General features: G+C 34.5%; 1 protein-coding gene across 3 annotated transcripts in view; it reads right to left on the reverse strand.

Annotated features, from left to right (window-relative positions):
• Positions 1-20,088, reverse strand: part of DPH6 (diphthamine biosynthesis 6) — a 212,078-nt gene that overhangs the window by 22,735 nt on the left and 169,255 nt on the right. The window lies entirely within an intron of this gene.

Consider the following 20,088-nt stretch of genomic DNA (forward strand, 5'->3'; position numbering starts at 1 on the left):
TTAGGAAACATGAAGTGCAAGTGATGGAAGGGTGACCTTTATCTTTTTCACAAACAGAAGCTCAACCTATAAGGCACAGTGAAACGTAATTTATCCTTGTGCCTCTTTCTGTTTTAGAGATGTGAAGTATGAGATCTGGTTTTAACAATATTGCAGTACAGCTAGAGGGAAATAAATTGTTCAAGATGAGATGTCAATTTTAAAGTAAAGCTAAGAGGCCCACACAGCTCTCTCTTTGGTCAACACTCATACTTTATGCCATGGGCATTAACTTGTCAGGGAAATCATACCTGGAACATCACCACTAGAGTGGTCTTACCAGTATTTTTGACTCTACATTAGCTGTATGAGTTGGCATTTCTTTTAAAAAGGCTTCTTTTGCAAGGTAGTTTTTCAGTTACACCACTGCTTGGATGATTCATTAGAATGAAGCCATCAAGTCTTTTTATTTTTTTTCAGGAAGTGCCTGTTGCTAGAAAGGAAGGCAACAAAATATGCTCTGCCCAACTGAATTTCTGCCAAATCACTTTGCAGTGCAAAGGAAACTCATCTACAACTTACCACAAGAACACTTGGGGTCATTAAAAGTCCTAAAATATCTGCTAAGATAAAAAGGTGAAATGACAATGCTAAAGGATGATGATGATGATGATTAATCATCGCCATTTAATCAATTTCATTTTTGACTTACCAAGAGCGAAGAGGCAGAAGAAAGGAAAATTAAATTGATCTTACCACGTTTAGCAAGAACTTCAGCTAAATATATTTGTCTCCTCCTGAAAATGTTTCTGTTTGTAATTTACCAACCAATTTTGATAAATCTAGCACTTTCAAATACTACTAACATCAATCCAGCCAGATTCAGAGTTACTGGCACATCTCTTTAGTAAAGCATAGCACAAAAGAATGAAATAATATTCTAGTTGCTTGAAATACAAAAGTTGGTTACCAATTTCCTCTAGAATTCTAGCTTTCCCTCAGGGGAAATCTAGAAGTTTTAAATTCATTGATCCGTCACTTTGCCACTGTACTCTCTTTTGACCTATGAGATATTTTTCTTTGGCTGTCACATTTTTGCTGATTTGTTTTTAAATTATAAATCTGATTTTAGCTTAATTTTTCTTAAACCACTTGCCACAATTCTTTACAAAAATCTACATGTAGTTTTATTCCTAAGGCCAGCCAAGGATTTACAATGTGCTACACTGGACAAAAATTCTGTTGCAATCAGCACAATGTATTTTATACTCCGTCATAGTAATTTTTTCTGTCTCTACATTGATATAACTTTTTCTGCTTTTTACAATGGTTTACAGCTTAAATAATTTAATACAACAGTTGTTATATTTTTATTGCAAGCTTATAAAACTTGCAAGATAAGTCTCTTCCATGCAATATATTAAATAAAGAAATGACAGAGAAGAAGGGGAACTGATGATTACTAAAACTGTAATTCAGGTTCTGAATGTGTCATAAAACACTTCTGGCTCACTTGCATGCTGCTCGTCTTGTGAAAGTTCCTCAGATGAGCAACCTCTTCATATTCAGTTCCCCTTACCTGTGACTTCAACATTGGTATAAGTAAAACAGTGATGATTTCACATGTCAGCCAATGCACTGATGAAGTGAGGGTTGCGGTGAAAGGATCTGGCATAAAGATCCAAGGGACAGGAATGCCATTGCGAGCTCAGTCACTGAGTTAATGAAAAACCTTGGTCAACCTCTTTGGCTTCAAGAGCATGTATAGAGGTATCCTTTATTTAATATTGCAAAGGCTCCAGTGCTATAAAGATACATGTCTCCTTAAGTCTCAGGCAGGACCTTTGTGTCTCATTTTTGCATTTCTAAGTAAATGAAATATTTGATGCTTTGTAAAATTAAACTCTGAATTTTATACTTCCATTTTGTAGAGTAGAAGAAATACTTTCCTGTCTTTGTGAAATGCTTTGAGATAGCTTGATGAATAATTGTTACTGCCTTAGTATATATGAAGGCTTATGTAAAAGATGCTGCTTCAATGCATCCTTCAATAAGACTCTTTTAAATTATGTTTTATATTAGAGACCCACTTTAAATCTTTTAAAGACACAGTTCTGTCCATGTCTACAAAGTAGGTCACTGAATATCCACAAGAACACACAAGTCTGCTACTTCTAAAGCCCCTTTGCTGAAAGTTTACATAAAAATAATAAATAGTGATCTTAATTTATGTCAGAAGTAAATTTTACTGTCGGAAATGCTACATTTACTTCTATTTCTATTTTAATCTATTTCTATTTCTGTAATCATTAATATTTTTGAAACTCAGGATAATAACTTCAATTATCTGTGGTACAGAATCTAAGGATAGGCTTGATAAAAACCTTCAGAAGATATTCTGATGGCTTGGCCCCAAAAATACATAATTAGTTCCTGTAAACACTTAACTGTGTAGTCTTAATGTTACTAATAAAAAGACTCTTTGTCTAAATGATTAAGAGTTCTTAATAGAAAAGATGTGATCTCTAAGAGATACAACATAACAAGATGAGAAATAAACTGGCAAACTTTTTAATTTGTAGAAAAATAAGGTAAGAGTGCAGATATACGAAGATTAATTTCTGAATTGTGTTGCTATGATTTCAGCCCTTGCCTACATAGATCACTCACTTTATAGGGTGAAGGACCACAGATGCCTGCATACTCTCTGAGATCTTTGGTTTTTATCTGAAGCTTGAATCATGCAATGCCAAAATGAATAATGGAAATAGAACCAACATTGAACTCCTTGATTAAGCAGGCAAATTTTTCTTCCTCAAACTATAAAGCAACAAATAAAACTTTGAAGACAGGTATGCTTGTGGACTTGAAAAACTTCAAGAAAAGTACCTAGAGGATTGCAACTCAGTTTGGTTTGATTGCTACCTTTCTCCTGCTCTTTAAATGTCTTGGCTATGATATTTACCTTCATATGTTTGCAACTATAAAGGTAATTAGATCAAGCACCTCCACCCAGAGATGGTTGCATGCTTAATCAGTTGAATAATATTTGAGAACTGATGAAAAATACGCTGCATGTAGTGTTCTCATTTCTGTTTATTGCCTATCAAACTAGAAATCTACTGGCCAGAATACTGTTTCCAATAGAATGAGACAAACTGTGGATTTGCTTCTGTAATCCTTTACAAAGTATTCTGTAAGAGTGGGCATACTAAAAATAAATCATTTGGAAGGCAGGAAAAACTTGTAAGTAATAAACAAGAAAGCTTCCTTGTAATTTTAATCATTAACTCCTTAGTGCCAGCCTAAAGAGATAAATCTGGATCACAGAATGTCTAAAGAATGAGTTAGCTTCCATATGGAAATGTCCAGAAGTCATCCATCACTATTGCTGCTTTTCCATATAGCAGACACTCAAATCAATATGCTGCATTGGTTCAGTAAATTCATCTCTTAACAAGTTAATAAAACAGTGATCCACACATACTCTTTCCATCAAACTTTCATAGAAAAAAATGAGAATATTAAATGCACTAAGATAGGGAAGATCTGCTCCATTTGCTCTGCTATGATAATCTTTTACAAAAGAGGATTTTTATTATTAATTCTTTGCCTTCTGGGGATATTATAATTTCCTAGAATGTAAAAATGCCTTAAGCACAGCAATTTGCTGAGCTAGACTGAATTTCAGGATGTTTCAAATGAGCTGATAAACAACTGCATAATAAGCAATTATTAGATCAAGACTGTACATTACAGATATAGCAGTGAACCAGCCAATGGACAACCAAGTTGCAGATACTGTTTTTAAAACTAAGTCAGAGATGCTTTGATGGGCATCACAACTTTTCTTTTAAGAATTAAATACCCTACTGCTTATTTTTTCTTTAGAAATGCAGATTATTCTATCAATCAAATCCTGGGGGTCTTAATAATTGGACACATTCCCCTGCATATGAATAATAAGGAGTTTACAGGCTGAATATAATCATGCGCTAAAAGTGATTACACTGAATTACTTTTTCCCTATTAAATAGTTACAAATCAATTGTATAGGCATGTTAAACTCAAAACCTAATATATTCTCATGCCTGGAATTCTGCAGCTCCTTAATGAAATATATTATTTAACCTTACAAAATAAAGAATCAGGTATGCTATAGAAAAGTCAAGTGTAAAATTAATGTAATTTATACTACTGCCACATTTTCAGGATCTGGGTATTTTTTACGTGTACACAGTTTTTAAGCAGTCAGAATGGCTGCGAAATGTGGTAGCTAGGTGACAGAAACAACACTAAGGCTGTTTGAGATGGAGAATAAAGTTATTAGCTGAGTTTTTCTCTAAGAGAATCAGACATAGAACACTAAGTAGGGCTGATATCTATAGTGACAGATTTTAGCACAGATCTACCAAAATGATATGTCCAATGAAATGAATGACACAATTCACACTATTCAAAATTACCATTTTAATTCTGACTTGATTGCATCTAGGAGGACTACTTTACAGAGACTCATTAATATTAGTCATGAGTGTTATAAACACAATTTTTAAAATAGGAAAATTCAAATTCAGAACCAGTGGTTTGCACCAAGAACAGGTTTTGTTTTAAATTTAGGATGGAATTATGCTCATGCAATTTAATGGTTTAAAAGCTAGACATCTGATGAAAAACAGCCCTCTTTTCCAAAAGATTACTAAGCCCATTTTAAAATAGGACGAAGGGTCCCTTGGAGGTGTCTGTCAACCAACACAAAGGACCTAGGTCATTAGGTTAAACAAAACAGTTAACTTCTTTTAGATAGTTAGAGAAAATTGATCTTATCCAAGCTGCCCAGGCAACTGTGAATTGCATAACTCTTTTTTTATAACAGCAACAAGGAATTTAGATGGACCTCTGGTTAAATGAGTTATTACTGCAAACAACTTCATTGCACAGTCCCTTAGATTAAATGATCAACTAATCCTTTCTATTTCAAATTCTTCTGGAATGGTTTTCTAGTCTCAAAACACCAGCTTCAAGTGGAAATTTAATTGATATTCATAAAAGACAATAAAGCTAAAATGTAACATTTGTAGCAGCAGAATGATTTAGACATGCATTATTTAAAGATATATTACAATCTCTTTGTCTAGTGAACCTTTCCTTGTCACTCCCGTTGCTCAGAAGAGTTTAATTTTAAAAAGGTGTAGAATACAGAAGTTTGCCACTCGGTGATTCTGGCTTGGAAGATGTTTTAAGGGAAATAGATTAGAAGCAGTTATAATCAGAAAAGCAACAATATAAACTGTAAGCTTCTTACTCAGATCTGCTGTTATGTAGTCTGCCTCTTACACTTGCAAGAGAGCATTTCAAAACCCTTGTGAAAGTGATTGGTCTTCAAATCTATTACAGCTGCAGGACTAAATTTAGACTTTAGGCCAAACTTAATTTTAAGTGTTGGAAACGAAGAGGCTTTCTCTGACAGGTTAATTAAAATAAAGGAAGCTATTTAAATCTGCCGAAGGATATGCACGTCACAGGCAGTCTCAGTGGTGACATTTGGTGGGCAGTGTGTAGCTGACGTAGTTCAATGGATGCATCATAGAAAGTAATTTTTTATGCAGCAAGCACTTAATACACACACTGTTAGGTAAGCTATATGCACATATTTTTAGCCCAAAATAAGCAAATTTAGCTAAGGCTAATATATTGATTTTGCTGTAGCTAATGCAATTATTAATTGTCACCAAGTAAACCTTTGAAAGCAAGAGGCACTAACTCACAGTGATATATTTCCTACATTTACAGGATTACTGGCACAGAATCTTATTAAACATTGCAGAGCTGGGAGGTGGGGAAAGGATTTTGGTGGAAGGGGTTGCCACTTGTATTAGGGGTTTAACTAAGAGTTTTAAATAGTTGAATGAACAAATAGTAGCAGCATGACTGCAGAAGGTCATGCTTGTATCAGCAGAAGAGTGCTAAAGAAAAGACATTCATACAGCAAACTACTGAATCTCTGGACTGGGGACACTTTTAGGCGGATCACTGCGATCTGCATGGTTTAGAGAGCTCTCTGCTTTCACACATACTGCCCTCTACAGGTATGGGATTCTGTGGTGATGATTTTAATGCTGAATTTATTAATCTGGTTTTGGCAAAAAATGAAACAAGACAAGAATTTTAAAAAAAATTTTAAATTTGGAACACAATTAAAGAAAATAATTCTGACCCCATTTGAAGTCAATGGTAAAACTAGTAATTTCAAAAAGGTCATCATGACCCCAAGACCATGCAATATGGTTTCAACAAGCACTGAAGAAAACAAATACACATGATAGAGATGAGAGTTTGGTTTAACTGACCAACTGGTTTGTCCAGCTCAAAGCCCTCCTGCAGACTGCACAAAGTGCTGCAGAAAGGAACTACATAGGACAGTATACAGAATGGTGACAACTTGGAATGTTTTTTGGCACTATGCCATCCTAGACATAGCTGTAATTACCTAGAAAATGTAACTATATTAGCTGTGTGGTATAAAAAAATTAAACTCACAAAGCCAACCTATGTTAAGAGATCAAAATAGGACCGCCCAACTGGTAGACTTTTTTTTAAAATTCTGATTTGGTTCAAAATTGATTAGCCATCAATTAGAATCAGGTCTTTCAATCTGGACAGTTCTCTGTTACCTTTTGAATCAATGAAATGTCTTCTAGATGAAGTTAGCCAGCCAGAGCACAGCAAAACAAAGCTATCCTGCCTCAACATAACTCCAGGAAAGGTTTCCCTAATGTTAAAGGAAATCCATGATAATTTTGCATAGAGGCCCTATATTAACCTTCACTTCTTATTAATATCAAAAAAGAAATTATCACATGTTTATATACATACAGAATAGTGTCAGACATAAAAGATGCCTGAATGCTGACAATTATGTGCCTTCTCAACTATTTGGACTTAATACTTGTTAAAAATTAAATGCTTTTTGCAAGTATCCTTCTGAGATTGAAGAGTTTTTCAATTGTTATCATACAATCATAGAATAGTTGTAAGTGACCTTTAAAGGTCATCTAGTCCAACCCCTCTGCAATCAGCAGGGACATCTCCAACGAGATCAGGCTGCTCTGAGGCCTGTGCAGCCTGACCTTGAATGATTCCAGTGGTGGGGCATCTACCACTTCTCTGGGCAACCTGTTCCAGTGTTTCACCAACCTCATTGTAAAACCAATATTCTTCAAATACTGGTATAATTAATATGATATCCTCACCCAATGACAGTGACTGGCACACTGTTCACATTGCTAGCTCTGGTCTGTTATGTTAAGGAAAAACATCACATAATGTACTCTATGGGACAGAGATTGGCATATGTTTGTTCTGTACTATGTTTGAGACATCTGTACTGATAGACAATGGAAGTATGACTTTAACATTAGTTCTGACAGTAAGACTTAAATGTATGCAATACAGTCACAACAGTGGCTTTTGATAATGCTCCACTGGTTACACTACTGTTTTTATGAATTCTTAGAGCACAGCCTATATAATTTCACTTTACCAGTACTATTTCATGAGTTTGACTGTAAGTCATGTGCATACATTGCTGGTGATTTACTTGCAAAATTAGTCTTATATATGCAACAATTGACAAATCTGGCCTAAAGCCACAGTATTCAAAAAATTGCTTAATTTCTGTCTTTAGTCTTTATCACAGCCACTAAAATGATTTTAATAAGCAAGGCTTAATTATCTCATAGTAAGAGTAGACTATATATCTTTGTTTATCTATAAATTCATTTACTGATATGATATTGAATTCCTGTTACCACGTGACAGGTAGTATCTACCACTTTTAGCACAGCTTCACCCATATTGTGTAAGCCAAGACCTTTTATTGCTCAACACTATGTCAGCTCTGCAGAATGAAATATTCCCTATGGCAAACATGTTGTTAGAAAATACACCAAACTACTGAATCCAAGCTGTCAAAGGAGAAATGAAATATGTGCCCTGTGTGGTCCACGGCACAACACATAAAACTAATAATAATTTAACTTTTGCAGGACAAGCTGATGAATCTAACTTTTGTATCAGCTGTTTTTCAGTTTACTGTTCTAACATTACAGCAGTACATTTTTAGAGGTGATGTCTTGGAAAGGATACTGTGATTTGGTGCAGGCACAGTTCATGAATACTTTTCTTCTTTAAAGTTTAAAAAAGAAGGCAGTTTCTCAGGAAACTGCCACTACTTTGAAATGGCTGTTATCCCTCAGATTTGTCATCTAATTATTTTCCCTCTTCAGTTTTATTCAATGGTCAATGGAATTTCTCTCATCTTTCATAAGCATTTCCTGTCTTAGATCTTAGCCACCATTTCTCTCCAAACAAAGTAGGCTCTCCTGTGAGGAATAATAAGCCACATTCATTTTGGAACCACTTTAATTTAAGTTAGGTACTTGCCAGAATTCTCAGAAGGTGATGAGTAGTTTAAAAGGAGAAAGGAGGAATATTGTCCCAAGAAATAATGTATTCAAGAAAACATTGGCCCTCCTGCGTGACTTTGTTTAAATCAGCATCAATATAGTGCATAAGAGACTATTTTATGATGGTATGCCAGTTCACTATATGGACTTCACTGCTTTCAGCCGTTTGTTAAGTTTCCTTACAAACATTAGGGAAATAAAAGTACTTTCTTTCTTTGGGTTTTTTAAAGACACTGGTTATTCAGAGACCAACTCCTTCCCATTGATTACAAATTATTTAATTTTGCCATGAAGTCACTTCCTTGCCTTCTATGTCTCAGTGCCTTCTTATTACCCACTGCCACAGACAAGAAGGATAAAGCTCAGTTTAATCATGTAAAAAAAGCAAAAAAATAAAATCAGAGACAGTGACTAGCCAAAGCAACTAACCTAGATTTAACTGTCAGGAGCAAAATATGTTCTTCATGTAAACTTTTAATTACTAATTCACAAATTATTAAGTTCACTACTTAGCAAAATTAACTTGTGGTAACCTTTAAAGCTATCAGTAATTTTTAATAGCAAACATGCATGCTCTAAATCAAAAAAACACTTAGAAATTTCAACAGGATAGCTCTCCTTATCCAACTTCATTTGCCACAACACAAATGAAAATATATTTTATTGAACTGCATCTATAAGTAACAGTGAAATTTGCCAACAACAGATAAAATACTACCTATATTATGACAATGCAAAGGAAGCAAACCAAGAAAACAGATTTGTCAGAATGATGACGATAAAACACAAGCTTAGTGTGTTTCAGAACAGGCAGTACATATTTTTTTCTTTAAAGGAAAAGGAATTCAAAGAACGGTGTTAAGGTCTGGTTCAGAAACATAAGCTGACAGCAAATTATGTACCAAGTTTAATTAGAGTACCTATGGCAACTCACACTGTATGTAATTAAAAACGAAAGAGATTAGATCTGAAAGACCCATTAGTGTAAATATGGCACTATTTTCTTTAAAAAATGGTCTGACCTAATGAAAATCCTCACTCCATAAAAGCTAAAGGTAGTTTTGCCACTGACTTAAATGGAGCCAGGATTTTGTGAACTCTGGGTTCATTTACTCCTCTTTACATTGTCTGCTTTTTATGTCTTTTGGCATTTTGGAATCTGCACTCCTGTGCAGAAGGAGAGTAGGCTTGAGAGAATATTTGGCTAGAATTCAGGAGACAAAGGTTTAATTTCTGTCACAGGCTTACTGAGAAAACCTGAATAAGTCATTACCTCCTTCTCTTGTCTCCAGGTTCCTTCTCAGTAAAATTGAGGTGATGATATTAAACTCTTTTCTCAGGTCTCCTGAGATCAAAATATAAAAAGTACTACAGCTAGGTGTATTTTTTTTCATCACTAAAACTGCTGCTTACAAAATCCCAACAAGACACCAGTGTGACCTGTGAAGGCACATGATGAAAATCATAATTGGGAGTTTTAGAACCTCCTTTTTCTAAGTAAGAATATGTAAGAAATAAAAACTAGATTTTAAGTTGGCAATAGTGGCATATATTAAAAACATTTGTACATAAACACATGACTACTAAAGAAACAGTTGAGGAATAAAATTGGAAGTCCATAATACAACTAAAGTGCTAATTAGGAAAAAGTCAGAATAGTGGAATTGCTACTTCCAGGTAATTCTTTGCTACAGTAAGTTGTATGTTACCCTGGAAATGTCACTAATGCTGAATTTAATGAATGTTAAACAAGCTCTGCATGAACAGAACACTGAGCAAGTTGACAGTCTTTCTTTAATCTCTAACAGTTTGAACTTACTCCAGTAGTTATAATTTTTTGGTCCACAGCCTGCAGAACGACTGTGAACTATCTGGCCTTTAATTTTAGCTTCAATCTTGCAATGAAATCTATGTGAAAGGTTCCCTGTGGCTACAAATTCTATCCACTTCAGCAGAAGGTCATGATTATGCTTTTAGGGACAATAAAAGGTTTTAGCAAATTTTAGATAAATTCTATCTCTTTTCTGTTCATTACTTGACTTTTTATGAGTTTTATCTAACATAAAATCTGTGATCCATAAAGAAGGCAATCAACAACAATCACAGTCAAACAGCTTTAAGTCAACCTAGTGAACTAGTCAACTCCAGTTCACAACTACAGGATGAAGCTTGGGGTTGATTAAGAAAGTCACCTCAAACACCAGATTAAAACACCCGTAGGAACTTTAAGATCATGAAATAGATTAATGAAGATAATGCAATTAATTCCAAACATGCAGAAATGTTTAGCCTTTAGGAGGACATGAAAGATTCATATCTGGTCAAAGGCTATTTATCAAATGAGCTAACATGGAAGTGTCACTTCGCAAATTTAGCAAAAGTAGTAAAATTAACAAGTGTTGCTGCAGGAACACCAGCAGTTGTTTACAAAATACTGGCTGAGGATTACAGTGTGTCTGTAAATCAGTTTTTTAGCGAAGTGAACAATTTGGGGGAAAGGTTGATCCATGAGGACTGTATCGAGAGTTATAATGTTGAATCTGATTGTTCAAGATGCAAAATTTCAGTCTTGCAATGTAACTTGCAATTATATGAAGATCCAGTAGAGTTGTTTCATTCTTATATAATCTAACCTTTGCAAGAAAAATTATGCATCTCCTTTTAGTTTCCTGTAAGGCAATGGATGGCAGAATAATAAATGAGAAACAGTCTGTGAAGTACAACATTAACAGCACAGGGACAAAATTTGTTTTCTCCTTTTTTGATACAGTGTCTCCAACATAAAATTGTGGTACACTGAAAAATGAGTTTGGAGACCCCCCGTAGATATTGCCAGTGCCATTCCTATTTTACGAATAGAGAGAACACGTCAAATGCTAGACACTGCAAACTAGGAAGAAGCCAAGATGAGTTTGCAGAGCTGCAATGAGATGTAAATAACATTTTGTGTGAAAACTGAAGTATAAAATCTTTGAGATATATTTTGTAATACTAAAAACTTTAAATGGTCTCTAAAATCACTGAGCCTGAATCCTAGCTTAGAAGAAAATATCTGAAATTTCTTAAAACATCAGGAAGAAAGTGACAGCAGGCTGCTTAGGCAAATAATGAACACACCAAAAACCCAGACAATATTAAGTAGCTCAGCAAGACAAAGGTAGAAAGAAAAGCTTAGTCCTTCAGCTAAATATAACCACAGAGGGCTTCATTTTACCTACATAAAAACAGCATTACTTAAAACAGCATGAAAGAAAAGAAGTCTGTACTTCAAAATATCTTCTCTATTCTAAGATGACATTAGGATCAACTGACTGACAAGAGGAAACTTTTCTTGGAAGAGAGAGAGCAGCAAGAAGATATTCATGTGCACCTAGATATGTATAGGTATAGGTATAGGTACAGGTATAGATATAGGTATAGGTATAGGTATATGTACTTTCTTTAACTTGTAAAACTATTCCTACTCCTTCATGTCTAGTCTGATAGTCCAAATTGGAAAAATCAAACTGACTCAAATAGTGATAACAAGAAAAAATATTAGATAATAATTTAATAGATAATATTTTAAAATACCTAGGTTTACATATTTTTCTGGTAAAGTCATTAACAATTAAATTTCTATAACAAGTGGAAGTACTTTAAATAATATTTCAACTTTAGTAATAGCCATATCTGAAAGCTGTATATTTTAAGTTTGTAAATGTTATTTAATGAACTTAAAAGTAGATGAGAAGCTTCATATTAGAAAAACTGGATTATTGACACTGAAGAATTTCCTGTAGGTTATCTTAGGTTTCTAAAAGGAAGGAAAGGATACACTCTAAATAAAGTTTCTCCTGAGGACCTACTCTTACTGACATACTTTATCTCAGCATCCTGTCAGGCTACTAAATGTCAGTATTCACTTAATTTGGTTGAGGCATTGAAAAGCTTAAGATACCTTTTCTTTCAATGTTAGGAAAGTGAGATTGCTAAAATTTAAGAAAGAATAAAGAGAAAATACCAATATTTTAAAAAAATGTATCATACAGACGTAAGAAGCACAAGAAAAAAAACCTACTATGCTTCTAAACAAAGCAACAAAAATAATTTATGCATCTTACTGTGGCATGGAAGCTCACCACTTTGATAATAATTAATTACCCAAAATAGGTTAATTATACAGAGTGCATTTCTAAAGGTAGATTTCATATATAAATTGTGCTTATGTGGATAATGCAACATTTTTACATTTAATTTCATTTTCTGATATTCACTTCTGATTTAAAGTAGTGATCACAATCCTCTGGTTATTTGATACTTAATTCTTCAGGCCTGTTAGAAGTTGTAGGATTTTTATTGTTTCCTAGTCTTTATATGGGACCACCTTTAGCAAGATAATTTTAGATGTGAGCTTCAGATCAGAAAAGCAAATAAACATTTATAAGTGTGGATTAGGTATATGCATACATATTGAAATGGTGCCACATTTGCTAATGCAATTTTCCTAAAGATATGAATTTATAAATATTTATAAAATAAATACTATTTCAAATTGGTCAATTTATATGATACATATATACACAAAGAATTTATAAAACTGTACATGTTATTTTCATATTTTGACCTTTCTTTTAAAGCTTTTTCCCCCTTGATGCTGGTATAATCTAAGAAAGGATAACATGGTATTTCCTACAGCTCCCACATACTTTCTTAAGTGTTCAAATTAATTTTTTATTCTAAAAGACTTTCTGAAAAATATGTAATAATAATTCATGGCTATTTTGTATCCTAGGGACATCACCAGGATTTGCATTACAAACCACACTGAGTGTTTTACAGTACCAACACCATAAGTATTTCTAATCATACCATCTTGCTGTTCTTAATTGATAGCGTGTGGTTTACTATAGGAACTGTATAAGTAATAATGCTATTTCTCTGTTGATTTTATATAAAGACCAAAAGGCTAAGTTATCACTTGTATAGGTCAGATTTATGTACCATGAAGTGAATGTACAGAGGCTGCTTCATGTTCTATTTTCAAACTAATAGGTGATGTATCACCAAGAATCCAGGAAAAAAGTATCACATTTCTTTCCTCTTTCTCTCTTCTATTTTGCAAATTTTAAAATGTATGTTACGATATCATGCAATCAACATGAAAGAAGCCTATTCTGTGCAGGGCAAAGCCCTGAATACACATACACCAAGTCCTGTGCAGGATTGCTTTTATATTTAGGGAGTCTATTGATCTTCCACAAACCTATACTGAAGTCATGGACGAACTCCACAAGGCCAGTGACAGAGCAGACAACAATCCAAGCCTACTCAATCAGTGACAGTGAGCATTTCAAATGGCATTGAGATATTCTCTTTAACTGAAAAAACAGCCCATTATTATAAATTAAAAATTAAGTAACTGTGGTGTATGATGAGAGGTGACACTATTTTTATAACGCCTCAACAAATTAAACCCAAATTTTGGACTTTACCATGCAAGCTGTAGCCCATCATAATCATTGGCTTCCATTATGCTTCAGAAGAAGGTTTGACTTTGCTTAGGAATCTGATAACAAGGCAAAGCTGAACTTCTCTCCTGCATCAAAGCTGTGCTGTTCTGGCCGCTGACTCTACTTTAAATGGAGGCCAGCTGTGTCCAGGGAGATTCCAATGGCACTAAACAGCACTCAGCACTTCATAGGAGACACATCAGTACTTCACTGTATCAGGAATCTAATAAGAAATTTTTTTTTGTATTCAGATACCTCTCTTTCTTCTGTTATTACAAAACCTGTTCTTTTTTAAATATTGGCAATCAACAGGGTGGATGTATTGCATTGTCCATGCCATGTGTGGACTGTGTCTGGTCTATCAAGTTTCTTTTGTTTCCATGCCACTATTTTCCTTCTGAAGCAGGGACAAAGAAACATATTAGTGGCTCCTGATTTAATAAATAACACACAGAAGAATCCAAGCTGTGAATTTCTGTACACATGTTTTTGCTTACTACTTCTTGACACCAGTCGTATTTTCAGCACAGAAGAACATGTTTTTAAACAGAAGCTTTGGCTTTATTCTGCTTCCTATACTCTGGTTTATGTCAGTCACATCTCCTTTTTCTGGATCAAGAAATTATAGAATGCTGCCTCTTGATTTTTAGATCTTGTTTTGTTGCACTTGGCTCACTGTGCCTGCCTTCAAGTTTTACTCTTGTATTTAATAACTCAGGCCGAGACATGATTTATGTGGTCCACAACGAGGGATGAATGGAAGTTAAAAGAAAGGACAGAAACAGAATAGGAGACCAAAATGGAAGAGCATAAAAGTTCAAGCAAATGGAGTACTTCAAAATGAACCCTTGCATTTTCTATTGTCTCTATTGGAAATTAATGCCTTTGAACTGAGTCAATTGTGCTTCAGATCTTTACCAATGATAGTAATAACATAATTTCTGTTAATTTCCATAGGTCGGGATTTCCTTCTACCTAAAAACCAAAAGCACAGTAGCTAATGAAATTTGATGTTCAGATTGACTTGATTTTCATAGCTCATACTTTCAGTATTTACTGAAACCTGGGCTTGTTTTATCTGTCTTGACACATTACATGTCAGAGCAGGAACCATCCTTTGGGTGAACTACAGACTGCAGTCTCGGACTAGAATTATTCTGGACATATACTGGACTATTAAATTGGACAAGATCTTGCCTCTAAATCCATGGCTCCTCCTGGCTGCTATGTGATGCTTCTCCATCAGCTCTTGGACAGTTTTCACTTGTGTGCCAGAAAAATAAACAAGTCTTCCAATGTTTGGGCAATCATATATAAGTCTTAGTGTCTTGCCGAAAGTGTATTGTTTGCTTTTTCTCCTAAATGACAGAGTGGGAGGCACTGAGTGGATATTTTTGAAATATGTGTTAACAATGATTAAGATAATTAATCGAGGGTTCCTAGCCAGCTCAGAGCTAAAAATATACTATCTCTTAGAGCAGATCTACTTTAGTATGACATGAATGCACCTTGAAACCGATAAAGTATTTTTATATTATAATTATTGGCCGTGAATGAGTATATTTTAAGTGATGAGAACTCCTGAAACACTTTTCAGCCTGTATATTCAGTATATTCAAAAATACTGAAGCCTGTATATTCAGCAGTATATTCACAAACTGTTAAACATAAAAAACATGAAAAAATGCAAAAGAACATTGTAAGCAGTGTGCTTAACTCCTGCCTAACACCAAACAAAATACTTGCCAAATACATTTTTAAGTGTCATCCTATGCTAAAATTATTGCAGAATAAGTATTGTGGCATTAATTTCTGTAGCAAGGAAGTATTATACAGCATATTTTCTACCAAAATGAAATTTTAACATGCTTTAAATGTTTGCAAAACTCCTGCAAAAAGTATTCTCAAACAAGTGAAAAAGACATGCAATTCTTTTAATAAAAACACTGTTAAACAGCTTAGGTTTCTGTTTCCAAATGTTTGAATGATCAAATGTTTAAGAGGTTTGCATGCTATCACAGCTAAAAACAATCACAAGAAAAAAAGAAAAGTAAAATGAAAAAAGCCTCATATAAAGATAGAAACCCTTTTCTTATTATTTCTGTTGCTATTATAGTATGAGTGACCCAAATCCTTGATAAAATCACAGCAGGTAGGTTATGCTACATGATACAATACAAAAAAATCCAAAGTACATTTTATGTAGTTAATACAAAAAAAATATAGATTAATCAGCTAAATTAGAATATATTTATCTTCATGTTTATAACTGCAGAAAATACCTTAGGCTGGCTTCAATTAGTTTTGTTCCTTTCATAAAAGTTTGGAAATCACAAGATCTCTGGACAATTTTAAAATTATGAAGTTATGGTCAGTAGAAGAGCAATCTCAAAACAGATTTGATCTCAGACTCCTTTCTGGAACAAGTCATGCACTTCAACAAACTATTCTTCCCTTCAGGGCTGTACTTACCTATTCTCACCATTGTGCTGCTTCTACACAGCACCCAATTTTGAGAGGTGCTGAGCATCTGTAACTTCAGCCAGGAACTTCATAAAAATAAAACTCTATAATTTTGCTATCCTGTGTTAAGTTACAAAGTCATTTAATCCCTCTGTGCCACGAACAGGAAGCTGCTTGTACATCTCAAATGGATTTACATCCATAGCATTCATATATGGATGAAATATAGTTGTAATATATTTGAGAGTAAAACAGGTGAGATACTCTTATTTTTCTTACATCTCATTTCATCCCATTACCTGGTATACTGACTCATACATTCCTGGCAGAAGGATTAAAAACAAGCCAGGACTCTATAAATGTCAGAAACAACATCTTCAAGACAACTTTTTTTTTTTTTTTCGATTCTTCTTCCAGTCATATTACTATTAGGTGAGGAGAGTAAATTTTGATTTTCAAAGTTCATAAAGACAATATACCATGATGAGTAAAAGTTTTGAACAAAATTTTAAAGTTCTCTAGAGCTTTGAAAGTTGTACATTTTACATCTTGCAAATTATTATTTTAAAATTCTTTCAAAAACACTACTAAAACCCAGTTAAATTAGTATCTATCCCCCATATCAAATGGTACAGCCAGCTACTAATATGTTTAAAGGAGGAAAACAAAGGTTTTTCCAGTGGAAGATATGACATTACTGATGACATAACTACTGAACTTCATAACAGGATTCCTTATACTCAGATGTCTCAATCATTATCAAATGAACTAGACTCTGGAAACACATGGGCTTTACACTGTCATAAGAAATACTGTAGAGCTATCACAGCCCAATGATAATTCTAATTCTGAACTTGTATGAGTTCTCTTAAGATAATGAGGTAGAAATAAAAAAGCACAAATGTGCAAACTACAGAGAAAATTAGTTAAAAAAAATCTCACCAAAACCAAAAAATCCAGACAATACTGAAGAAACAGTTCTCTTTTAAAGATACACTCCAATAGGAAAAACCTATTCAAGTAGGTAGTGGGAGTGTGTGTGTTAGTGACAGAAAGAAAGTCTTTTTGCTCTCAGAATCTGGATTTAAATGCCAAAATTTCCAGCCAATTCATTGTAATTTAATAATAATATGGAGTCATAGAACAATTTTGGGAATCATAGACTAACTTTGGGGGGTAGGGTTCTTTGGAAATCATAAAGCCCAATCTCCTTGATGCTCAGAGCAAGGGTATCTTCAGACATTTGACCAGTTTTATAAGGGCCTTGTGGCTTTCAGGTTTTGAAGACCTCCAAGGTGGAGGTGTGACAGCCTGGAGGCAACCTGCACCAGCATGCAACCACTCTTGTGGAGAAAAATTCATCCCTTGTGTCCAACTGGAATATCTCCTGTTGCACCTTGTGACTGTTGCTCCTTATGCTGTTGTGGTGCACCTATGAAAAAATTCTCTCCTCTGCAATGCCTATTAAGGTAAGGGAAGACTGCAATTTGCTTCCTCCATAGCCTTTTCTTCCCTAGGTGGAAAAAAGCCAGTTCCTTCAGTCCTTTTTCCTATGTTCTATGTGCCACTCACACAACCTTTTATTTTAGTGCTACTTCTTTGGACTTTCTTCAGTTTGGTGATCTCCTTCTGTTATTATCCTATCTTTGTATTCCAGGTATGCTGGCTCACATCCCTCTGCCTCCCGGCTACACTCTTGCCATTCAGAAGTAATGTAGAAGGAGAAGAAATGTTCTAATTTGCTACAATGGGCAAAAAAATTACCTATTATCTAATGTTGATACTCCAGACTTAACAGTGCAAGTAGAAAAGAAGTGCCTAAAGGCACTGTATAATAAATGTGCTTTCAGTGTAAATGAATTAGAGCTATTAATTGGATTTTAACACTGCAGATATGATGAATACTAAAGGCTGAGCAAAGCCAAAGCAAGGAAAAAAAAAACACATCAGATTTTTCATTTCTTATTTTTCTAAGAACTGGAAATTTCTCACTAATATGTGACAAATAGCTTTATGCTATTTTAACCTAAACTTATCAGAAATTTAAGAAAAAATAGACTATTGAGAGCACGACTGCATATATTATGAGAAATCTAATCACATGAATTGTGCCAATGGCAAAATACTTTCATTTGATGGTTAGTTACAGCTGTGATCTTGGGTTACAAGTTACAGTGCAGATGGAAAATAACAAAACAACTTTCCTCTTAACTTTTTATTGGTGTAATAGAATCATTATACAGAGAGGTCAAATGAAACCTCAAGCCCAACTTTTGGGCGGTAAATGGTTGAACAAAATTACAGTACTTTTATGGATTCTAAACATAGTTTTAATATGTTTGCTCCTACCTCAAAGTATAACTTTGAAAAGGAGTTTCAAAAACAAAGAAACTCTCCTTTAAGATGCATGCAGAAACATTAATCATAAATCTGATTTGTAATACTTCTAAAATTCAGACAATAATTATGAAGCGATGTCCTTCAGACCATTTTCCAGTCACAGGTTTTTCCAGAATTTAAGAGACTGCAATAAAAAAAATCCAGATGCATAAAGAAAACAAGAGAAGATATGTTCTTGAGTCATAACAATGACTCCAGTAAGCTATGCATTTAGGTTGCTAAGTTTGGTTGCACAGTCCAACTTTGACTGATTACATACCATGGACAATAAACACAGGAGACTTTTTTTGCTCTAAATATGCCCATGGAGTACAAACAGGCCTTGCTTCCTTGCCCTGCCTTCTGTCTTCAGGCCTCCTGTCCACGTTAAGAAAGATGTCTTAGACTATGGAAAAAGGGCAAGGGTAGGGGAAACAAAAGGACAACAGAGCACAAAGGCATTTAATAATTTTTCACTCTGAGCAATAAATAATCTTTGTGTCCATGCTATCTCTGGACTTCAGGAAAGAAGCTTCTTTTGTCCCAGATGGACAAAAGACAAAAGACTGTTAAAGCAAACCATGCCTGCAGCATCATCTCACACTGTTAAGTTTCTGCCTGCATTTGGAGTTTGAATCAAGATATTATTTCAATTTCTTGTTTAGCTTCACAACTTTGTAAAGAATGATTCCATGCCATTCGATAACAAAAGGGTCATGTTTGCCTCCAAGCAAATGCCCAAACACTTTGGATAACTTCAGAGACTGTTCACATGCATTGCTGAGAGACTGCTGATCGCTGTATTTGATACCTGATATATGGAACACATATATATGGAAAAAGAAGAGAAGACATCATGTCCTACTGCTTGCAGGACAGAGGATTTCAACAGGGCTGACACTGTGAGTTTTCTAAAGGAATTTAAGCCATTGCTCATTTAAATGTTATAAACTTATTAGAAACTTTAAAACCTAGGTTTTCAGCAGCTGTTTATCTGTATGAAAAGTTCCAATGAGGAAAGCTCAGCATGTCTTCTGATAGTCAAGGCATCTGACCAAACCTGATAGGCACTACCAGTGGTGGCAATAGGCAAGATCTCACAGAAAGAAATTAACTTTGAGATACTGGAGAAAGAAGAACAGGAGGAGAAAATGCAGAGGAAGTAGAAGACTTTCAAGTAAGATTTACTGATGGTTTTGGCTAGTGCTAGTTCTGAGAAAGAAAGTTTGCAGTCAAAGTTTTTTTAGATTTATTGTCAAACCTAATAGTTTGACAGTCGGTAGATATAATATCCATTTTCCAGGCTG

Source organism: Myiozetetes cayanensis, unplaced genomic scaffold (genome assembly GCF_022539395.1).
Source record: "Myiozetetes cayanensis isolate MyiCay16 unplaced genomic scaffold, myiCay2020 scf6-25, whole genome shotgun sequence".
Lineage (NCBI taxonomy): Eukaryota > Metazoa > Chordata > Aves > Passeriformes > Tyrannidae > Myiozetetes > Myiozetetes cayanensis.